At 39.0% G+C, this 10,146-nt stretch overlaps 1 pseudogene; it reads right to left on the bottom strand.

Annotated features, from left to right (window-relative positions):
* LOC107157812 overlaps window positions 1–1,229 on the bottom strand; it is a 10,830-nt pseudogene extending 9,601 nt beyond the window's left edge.
* Between the last annotated feature and the right edge of the window lie 8,917 nt (window positions 1,230–10,146).

The following is a 10,146-nucleotide window of genomic DNA, read 5'->3' as shown; positions in this document are numbered from 1 at the left end:
GCTCCAGAACACAGATGGCCAGGTACTCCTTCCTGGGGGGCCTGTGGCTGGCCTTTCTGGGAAAGTTGGCCACTCCCAACGTGTGGTTCCAGGGTTTGCAGTCCTCCACGTCAAGAGTGCCTTGCAGGTTCCATGAAGCTGAGAACTGTTCCTGCTCTACCCTCTGGCGTGCCCTGCACAAGCTCTGCACAGGGCACTGGCTGCAGAGAGGCCGCTGTGGGGTGCACACTGTGGCCCCCAGTTCCATGGCTGCTTGATTAAAGTCCCCTGGTCAGTTTGGATCCACTAGCTGCTGGGCTAGGCTCCAGAGATGCTGAGAGACAAGGGTGCTCTTGGGATCAGCACCAATGGCTCGGACACGGCACAGCACCTGTACTACATTCCCATCCACCACACCGGTTGCCTGACCAAAGGCAATGGAAGCAATGGCTCCAGCTGTGTACCGCCCACACCAGGTAGGAGCTGCTGTAGGGTGTCTGCTGTACGGGGCATGTGGCCCCCTAGCTCTTCTACCACCTTCCGAGCTCCCTTCTGTAGTCGCCGGCCCCGTGAATAGTAGCCCAGGCCAGCCCAAAGTTGGTTCACCTCCTCCAGAGAAGCAGTGGCCAGGTTCTGCAGTGTTGGCCATTTCTGCATCCACCGGATATACTAGTTGATCACTGAGGCAACCTGGGTCTGCTGCAGCATAACCTCTGACACCCACACAGCATATGCTCGCCTATCCAGGTCCGCCTCATCCTCTGCCTGTCTTCTCCAGGGTAGGTCCCGCTTCTCAGTGTCATACCAGCTCAGTAGGCTCTTCCTGAAGGCTGTTATTTCAGTTCTATTTCTGAATAGATGGTACGGGGAGACAGAGGCCTGAAATATCTTCTCTTCTTGCTGATTGGCCAGGTCTGCAGGAGTCCCAGGACACTCAGAGATCCTCCCCTTAGGAGCAGAAGGCTTGGCCTGGCTACTATTGGGGGCACGTTTCTTCCTTCTCTCCTGGCTGGCTGCCTGCTTTCCCAGATTACTTCCCACAGCTGCTTGAAGTTTCCTCATGATGGCCTCAAGGTTTCAACTTTACCATCTCATTTTCATCAAAAGAGCTTGCTTCCTGGGGCTGAGGTTGTAGCTCAGTGGTAGACTAGTTGCCTAGCATGTGTGAGGTACTGGGTTCAATTCTCAGCACCACACATAAATAAATAAAATTAAAGGTCCACTGACAACTCCTCCGCCGGCTCCCGCGCAACACCAGTACATTGCAATTCTTGCAAAGTAAAATGGAGCAAATGTATGAGCTCATGAACACAGTTATATAACTATTAATATATAAAATGAAAACATTTATATTTTAAATTTATTCTTTCTAATTACACACGACAGTGGAATGTATTTTGACATACATTCATGCAGTATAACTTTCTTGTGGTTTTACATGATGTGGAGTTATACTGGTCATGTATTCAAATATGAACATAGGAAAGGAATTTCCTATTCATTCTGGTGTTTTTCTTATTCCCACCCTCTCTCCCTTTACTTCATTCTCCTTTCTCTAATCCAAAGTACTTTTATTCTTCCCTACTCCGTGTTATTGCCTATTAGCATCCACATATCAGACAGAACATTCCACCTTTAGTTTTTTGGGGGATTGGCTTATTTCACTTAGTATGATAACCTCTAGTTCCATCCATTTACTGGCAAATACCATAATTTCCTTTTTTTATAGCTGAGTAATATTCTATTGTGCATATGTACCATATTTTCTTTATCCATTCATCTGCTGAATGGCATCTAGATTGATTCCACAGTTTAACTACTGTGAATTGAACTGCTATAAACATTGATGTGGCTGTGTCACTGTAGAATGCTGATTTTACTCTGATTGGTCCAATGTAGTATACATGCCTGCCCTTGTACCAATGAATGTGTCTAGTTGGGTAGTTCTGGAGCAGATTTTCTTCTCTGGAGCCAGAATAGAGACATTGCTCTCTATATACATTGAAGTATACACCAAGGAGGGGATAACTGGGTCAAATGGTGGTTCCCTTTCAAGTTTTCTGAAGAATATCCATACTGCATTCCATAGTGGTTGTATCAATTTGCAGTCCCACCAGCAATGGATGAGTTTACCTTTCCCCCGATATTCTCACTAACATTTATTGTAACTTGTATTCTTTTTTTTTTTTTTAGTTGTTGATGGGCATTCATTCTATTTATTTGTACTTGGTGCTGAGAATCAAACCCAGTGCCTCATGCATGCTAGACAAGTGTGCTACCACTGAGCCACAACCCCAGCCCTTGTAACTTGTATTCTTAATAATTGCCATTCTGACTGGAGTGAGATGAAATCTCGGTGTAGTTTTGATTTGCATTTCTCTAATTCTAGAGACATTGAACATTTTTTTCATATATTCGTTGACTGATTGTATTTGTTCTGTGAAGTCTTGTTCAGTTCCTTTGCCCATTTATTGGTAGAGTTATTGGCTTTTTTTTCCTTTTCTTTCTTTCTTTCTTTCTTTTTTTTTTTTTGGTGTTAAGATTTTGAGTTCTTTATATATCCTGGAGATTAGTGCTCTATCTGAGGTATACAGGTGGTAAAGATTTTCTCCCATTCCGTGGACTCTCTCTTCACATTTTTGATTGTTGCCTTTGCTTTTTAATTGGATACCCTCCCATTTATTGATTCTTGATTTTACTTCTTGCACTTTAGGCATAGAATGATTCTTAAAGCCTAAGCTCCAAAGTTGATGACCTCCAAGGAGGACTAGAACTGTGAGCTATGTTTACAATGAAACTTTTTTCTTGTTTTTCAAATGTTTCTATGTGAAAGTAAGCAGAATACTATAATAATACCACATGTATATACACAACATCCATATTCAACAATTATCAGCATTTTCTATACTTGTTCCTTATTTTGTTTCTTTTCTATTCTGAAGTATTTTAATGGATATCTTAAACATTAATATTTCATCAATAAGGACCTTGCTGTACAAACATCTCCAACTATATGTGAATATTTACCTGCATACACACAATACCATTATCTCCTTCATCACAATTGCCACAAAAAGACCCTTAGCTCCCCCACCTCTTCCAATTCAAATGTTGAAGCCCTAATCCCCATGATAGTATTAGAAATTGGGACCTGTAGGAGATAATTAGTTCTTAAGGGTGGAGGCTCTCATTAATGTGATTAGTACCTTGTTAAGAAGAGGTCAGAGAGTTTCCTAGCTGCCTTTCTGTCATGAAACCACAAGGAGGATTCTGCTGTCTGCAAACCAGGAAGTGGATCCTCACCAGATGTTGGATTTGCCAGCACCCTGATTTTAGACTTCTCATCCCCCAGAACTGTGAGAAATAAATGTTTATTTTCTAAGACAATGTATGGCACTATTTTTTAATAGCAACCTAAACCTACTAGGGAAATATTTAATGATAGATCATTATTCTTATAAAAATAAAGCTGTCATTCAATGTCTGACTCCTTTACAAATTTATTTGTTTATCTACAAAATAGTCTTTGAAAGGTTTGTGTATGTATTCCTTTCAATTGCAGGGAGCAGACCATAATGTCAAGTCATTCTTAACATGAAGCAATTTTCATCTAGAGCAGGATCCTTTACTATTTTATTTTTTGGGCCATTAACTTGTTTGAAAGTCAAATTTGAAAGTCAAATACCTATGGTGTATCTCAGTTTGTGTTTATCTGTGTGCATCTTTGCTGTTTAATTTAGTCTGTTACTCTATCTTCCCATGATTTCGGAAAATGGGCTAAGGGTTGATTAGATTCAAGTATGTTTGTTGCTCATACCACAAATAAATGATATTTTGAACATATTTCAGCAAAATACTGAATTTTTTAAAGGTATAGCTACCTACTTCTGCATATGGAGATACCTGGATATTTTTTAAATGCTCCAAAATACTTCCTTTTGATGCATTAAGTTGCCCATGCATGAAGACAGGATTTGAAAAAGTTTGGTCCTACCACCTAAATAGTTGTATTTGATACAGATGGACTTTGAAGATCTGAAAGTTCCCTGTTAAATAGATGTCAACCTCAGATAGTTGAGTCATACGAAGCACACTCCTGGAAAACATGATAAATACTAAGGCTTAACACTTATTCACTTATTTATAGCATGGCTGTGCTTTTACTTGGCAAATTTAATGTTTTTCAATCTCCAGAATTGGCTAAATAAATTTGAAAAGCACACTCAATTTACCAAAAAAATATTCATAGTTGATTGTATATTCATTCATTAATAATCTCTGAATGCCCACTTAATGCCAAGCACCATTCTAGGCATGGAAGACAGGCAAGAAATCTCTTAAATTACTTAACTGGTTTTCACATCAGTTAAAACTATTCAGCATCTAATATATGTATGTACAATACACAAATCATGGATAATGTTTTACTGTGACACAAAGAAGTGTGTGACATATCACCTGCCCTCCTGATGCCTTGGCTTAGGGTTAAGACAAACACCAAGCTGTGATAGACTAGAAAGACATGAAAGCTGCTATTGATATAAAGGGGTGATTGAAATAGTTTCTGATCAAAGACTCTGAGCTTTTTATTTCATTAGAGCTACCAATAAGGAGGCTGGGATTGTGGCTCAGCGGTAGAGTGCTTGCCTAGCATGTGCGAGGCCCTGGGTTCTATCCTCAGCACCGAATAAAGATAAATAAAATAAAGATATTGTGTTCAACTAAAATATTAAAAAAGAACTACCAATTAGCTATAATAAAATGAGGGAAATAACTGAGTTCAATAAGTGTTTTGTTCATGTCTTAAAAATTTGGATTTTTGTTATGTTCAAAACAGCATTCATCATGAAGTCAAGAACACATTTTTTTTTTATCAGACATAGTTTGTTGCTTTGTCAATTTTGCTTTATCATTCACTAGCTAGAAGCCCTTGAAAGATAAGTGACGAGCATCTGTCTGTATTATTTGCATGTTTTGATTTCCTATTATACACAGGCAGTCTTCTTCTTCCCATTCCCCTACTGCTGAACTGGATTCACAGAGAGGAAACAGGCTGAGTCAAGGAAAAGGCTCATGGTCAAGCCAAAGACATTACCAGAAACCCATCATCCAGGCAAATACTATAGCAGTGCTTTGCACAGAAGCCTGACTCAGAATTAATTATTCTTGAATAAAGAAAGTACAGAGTACTAAAGAGAAATCGATTCAAGTCTCAGACATACCCCCCCCTTTTTTGGTATAATATAAAACTTCTGGGTTTCAAGAGCCCCAGGGCTTCCTTCACCACACTGACATAATTAGGCAAAAGCAGGAACAAGAACAGCTCTCCATGGTCCTACTTTATTCTCATTAGTTGGCACACTTCCGACACTAAGTCCCAGCAACCACGCTGTGGAGTTCTGCCTGGGAGCACGATGTGATAGAAACAGCCTTAATATCCCCCCAGGAACATGTTTGAGACCTGGCGTGGCTGTCTGTTGGCTATTCACTCACAGGCAAGTTTTGGCTTCCCCTATCCTCAGTTTGAGTGAGAACTGGGCTTAGAATACTTGAAAAGGCTGTTGTGAGAATCACACCTGATTGTAGAAGTAAAAGAACTCTGAAAGCTGTACAATGAAGGAATCTCCATCCATCTTCTTGGTAATACTTGTGGACAAAGTTTCTTTTTTTATTTTAAGGTTTTATTCTTTGTTTCTGTGTCCATAAAAGTTTACCTACTGGAAATTAAAACAAATTAGATATAGACCCTTCCCTTTAGCAGATTTTAGAGTAAAGGACATAAACATAGGTGGCAACAAGGCTATGTAAAAATTGCTGTAATCACAGGGGTGGGGACACTTCTGGGAAGTGGCAAAGGGTAGGACTCTGGAACTCTTGTGTGGCTGAAAATTAATGGTCAAGTTCAAGTTCAAAATCTGAGCCTAAGAAAGTTTGAGGACAGAGTAAGCATATAAATGGGGTGGGAAGGAAAGTAGAATCTGGCTGCAGTCGAAGAGAAGAGCAGAGGGACCGAGTTCAAAAGAGAGGGAGAAGGAGTGGGAGGGAAGGGGCAGAGGAAGGAGGGGGCCTAGGAGAGGTCACCTAAGACTTTGGAGGTTACTGGTAGCCTCTACACCTAAATTAGTTTCTCAACCTTAGCTGCACTTGGAGTCACTGACAAAACTATAAAAATAATGATGACTGAGTCCCACTCCCAGAAATTCTGGTTTAACTTGTCTGGGGTGGATTTTTAATGATTTCTATCTGCAGGCAAGGCTAAGAGCCAAGGAACCAAGGCAGTGTTGTTCCACCTTTAGTTCACTGGTACAAACAACTCACCTTGAAAAAGTGTGGGTCTGGAGTGAACCTGAGATTTTGTAGACCTAACAAAAGCTTGTATGCTTAAGCTTCCAGCTCCTAACAGGCTCCTGTCAAGTTTGTGTCTGAATTTCATAAAGGGATTCAAGTTGATTGACAAAAGGTGATAAAATAATGATGGTGACAATGTCAACAATGTCTAATATTTATTGCAAGCACTGTGCCTGGGGCTCCCACAGTTAAATTGTTATCATCCTCAGAACAACCTTGTAGGGTCTGGTATTATGATTAACCCTGCTTTACAAATGAGGGAACTGAGGATTTAAAAGTTGGGCATCTTATCTAAGTTTAGGTAAAGATATATGAATTCTGTCAGGCTGATGTCAAGGGCTCTGTTATCCCTGTTCGGAAATAAGTCTACAGTTAATTTAAAATGTTAGGCATACCCCTGGAGAGAAAAATCTGACACAAGGAAGCAAATCTGGAAGTAGCTAGAAATGGTATTGAGATAAATAAGGTTGAAATCTAGAGCTGGTTACTTATGGTAGCCAGAAGAAAACAGAAGAAAGGCCTGGCCTATGAATTGTTGCAGGGGAAAGCATCAGTTCTTTATTCTGGATAAGACAGATCACAGACTTTGCCAAGGTTCGCAGTGTGATTCCAACTCTGTTTAGTTCATTAAATCCCTTGGACACATTGAAAAAAGTCCTAGTGTTTAGGTTACACCCCAGATCAGATAAATCAGACTCTGGGAATAGGTACTAGCATTTTTAAAAAACTTCCCAAGGATCGGGAACTGCAGCTAAGGTTGCCAGTGGTGCAGTTTGCAGTGTGGGGCTCTGGGAGGAAACTGATACCATGCTAAGTTTCCTAGGAAATGTTACATTTCCTAGGCAGCCTCTCCTAGCAGCTAGAGGTGTTTTCTTCTTTTTCTGAGCCTCTCTACCTTTTATTTCTGTCTGAGAACACTGGCCACATGCCACCTTTAACACATGAGTACTTGCCTTTACCCTACTCCCCTACAGCTTTGGAGACCACAGAAGAGTCTAGTATAAAGCATACTACACAACAGGTTTGAACCTAGTCAGTGACCCCAAATGAAGCGCAAAACTTTCCTTGACCAAATCAGTTGAAGTAACATAAGGTACATATTACTCTCTTTGAGAGTTTGAGAGAGTTTTGCATTTAAAATCCCTAAGATGTTCTGTAGTAAGAGAATGTCTTTAAATTGTCTCATGGAGGCATTAAAAAAATTATTTGAACATAAATCAACCTTTTTATTCTATTTTTTAATGCATAAATATTCGAGGGGAAATGCTAGTGTAGAAATGAGAATGGTCTTATGCAATAATATCTGGCCACCAACTCCCCATAATAATAATAAATATTAATACCACGAATACTACTAATGAAAGCAAACTTTATAGGCTGTTGTAAATGATTGCATAAATTGAGATTGTAAAGGATAAATATAATAAGTAACATAAATAAAATAATATCATTTATGTAATGTGTCTATTACACTTCCTGGTGGTGGTGTTTCTTTCTTTTATACCTGGCACAAATTCATGTTAAACACACTCAAGGGGCCAGGGCGTTAGCTCATTGGTAGAGCACCTGCCTCGCATGTGTGAGGCACTGAGTTTGATCCTCAACACCACATAAAAATAAATAAATTAAGATATTGTGTTCATCCACAACTAAAAAAAATATTAAACACACACAAAAAACTAGTCATGATTTTTAAAATTTATATTAGTATATTAATAATATTTGTTATTTATTTTATATATACTTATATAGACATATAATATATTTTATTAATATATTAATAATATTTCTCTCTCTCTTTTTTTGCATTAAAATTCTTAATCCCAATATTGGTTTTGCTTGTTGAAGTGAAATGTCTCCATTTTACACAAAACTAATATTTATACTTGTGGCTCTTTCAGCCCCTAGGATATTCTTTCTACTAAACGGTCTCTCCAGAAAGAATTAAAATACTGAGGAAAGGGGAATGGATTCCAGGTGGCCATATTTGATACTCATTCTCCTGAAGTGAGCACATAATATGTCAGGTGTCATATCTGATGTCATAGTTTGTCTCCACACCTGCCCTTCTGGCCTGAAAAGGGGCAGGGATGTCCTTCACCTCCACATTGCCTGCATCTGCAAAATGCCTGGAGATTCAGCACTGTGCACAGTTTGTTGAAGAGCAGAACAGTTGGCACGGTGGCAATGGAGATGACTCCCCAACTGATGTCTACTGATCACCAATGGAACTAGACACTGACTACCACTGTGCTGTCCTCCTCTGCCTCTCCAGAACCAGCCTTTGTGATTCTTAAGTCTGAACTCTGAAATCTTCTTTGACTCACCTCCAAGTCTAGAGCCAAACCCAGCTTGGTAGTCCTGAGATCTTGACTATAGCTTAAAGGTCTTGATACCTGTTTCATCCCTTCCTTGGAGATTTAGTTTAATATTACTTTCATATCCCATGTCTAATGAACAACTTTGGGTTTGGCTAAAAGGAAAAGCCAGGGATCTTCACACAGCTTCCCCTGTCCAGCGCAGCCTCTCCCAAACACTGGCCCCATTCAGACTAATGTCACTCAGATCAGGTTTAATACCCACCAGAAGGCAGAACTCCTGCCTCTGGCCTCTGGATCCCTCTGTTATTGCAGTTAATATATACAGAAAATGTAAGAATGTCTCTATTTAAACAATTTTTTTTCTTGATGGAAAGGCTAATATGAAAGGAAAACTGTTAAATATCAAAATGAAATTTTGAAAGGAATTTTTTCTTTTATCTGTAGTTTTTCTCAAATAAAAATTATGTGAAACTAACCTGATAAAAACATCCTAAAGCAGATAGATTTTAAATACTTTTAATGGAGAAAATGTATATTTCATGGAGGAAACCTAAATCTATTATTTTGGAGCTTTTAAAAATAAAAGGAATTGTGATAGAATGAAAGGCATGAAGTAGAATGTTAAGGCACAATTGTGTTCCTTCTTTCTTTAGGAATAGAAACTGAATACAATCAGTTTAAGCATGAAGGATAAAGATAAGTCATAATCTGATCAAAAAGCGAAAGCAGATTTAAGGCTACACATCAGAGAATGTCTCTAAAAAACACATGGCAACTGGTCCATAGAGAGAGACTTTCAGAAATTAGAAAAGACTGGAGCAGGCAGCCATTAGCACCAGTATAAACCTCTATAGACCCACAAAGCCCCTGGCAAATTTCAGAATACTGTGTCATTCCAAGTGTTTGTGGGGAATGTGTGTATGCAGTATTGCACAACAATACTTTTTGGAAGGTAAATGCCACATTCATCCTATGGAAAAATCTGGCAATGCTCAGTAAATTTCAGATTATGTCCTTTGGAAGGAAAAATTATATTTATGGGTACTATACAAGAGAAATTCTCCCACAGGTTTATAAGGACATAGGGAAAATTATGTGTGGTGATGGGGGACAGCAGCAATATGAATGTCCACTGCAGGACAATGGAGAGGTAGGGTGTGCCAAGGCACATCAGCTACTATGTCAGAGTTTGAAGCAGCAGATGAAATGTACATAAAAAGATCTTAGTAACACACAGATGGGGTCTTTGAGTGCAGATTAGTGGTAGAAGTGCTTGCCTGATATGCATAAGGCCTTGGAGTCAATTCCCAATGCTAAACAACAAACAAACAAACAAAACAAAACAACAACAACAAAAAAACCAAAAAAGAAAATGTCAAAATTCCTACTAAATAAAATTAGTTATGTCCCCTGAAATTTTTTACATCAATTGAAAATATAATCACCTGAAGAATGAATCACTCTTCTTCCTATAATTTGTCCAAGGTGATCTGTAAAA

This window comes from Marmota marmota, unplaced genomic scaffold (genome assembly GCF_001458135.2).
Source record: "Marmota marmota marmota unplaced genomic scaffold, marMar, whole genome shotgun sequence".
NCBI lineage: Eukaryota > Metazoa > Chordata > Mammalia > Rodentia > Sciuridae > Marmota > Marmota marmota.
The sequence above is the reverse complement of the archived record's forward strand: the minus strand, read 5'-3'. Positions and strand labels throughout refer to the sequence as shown.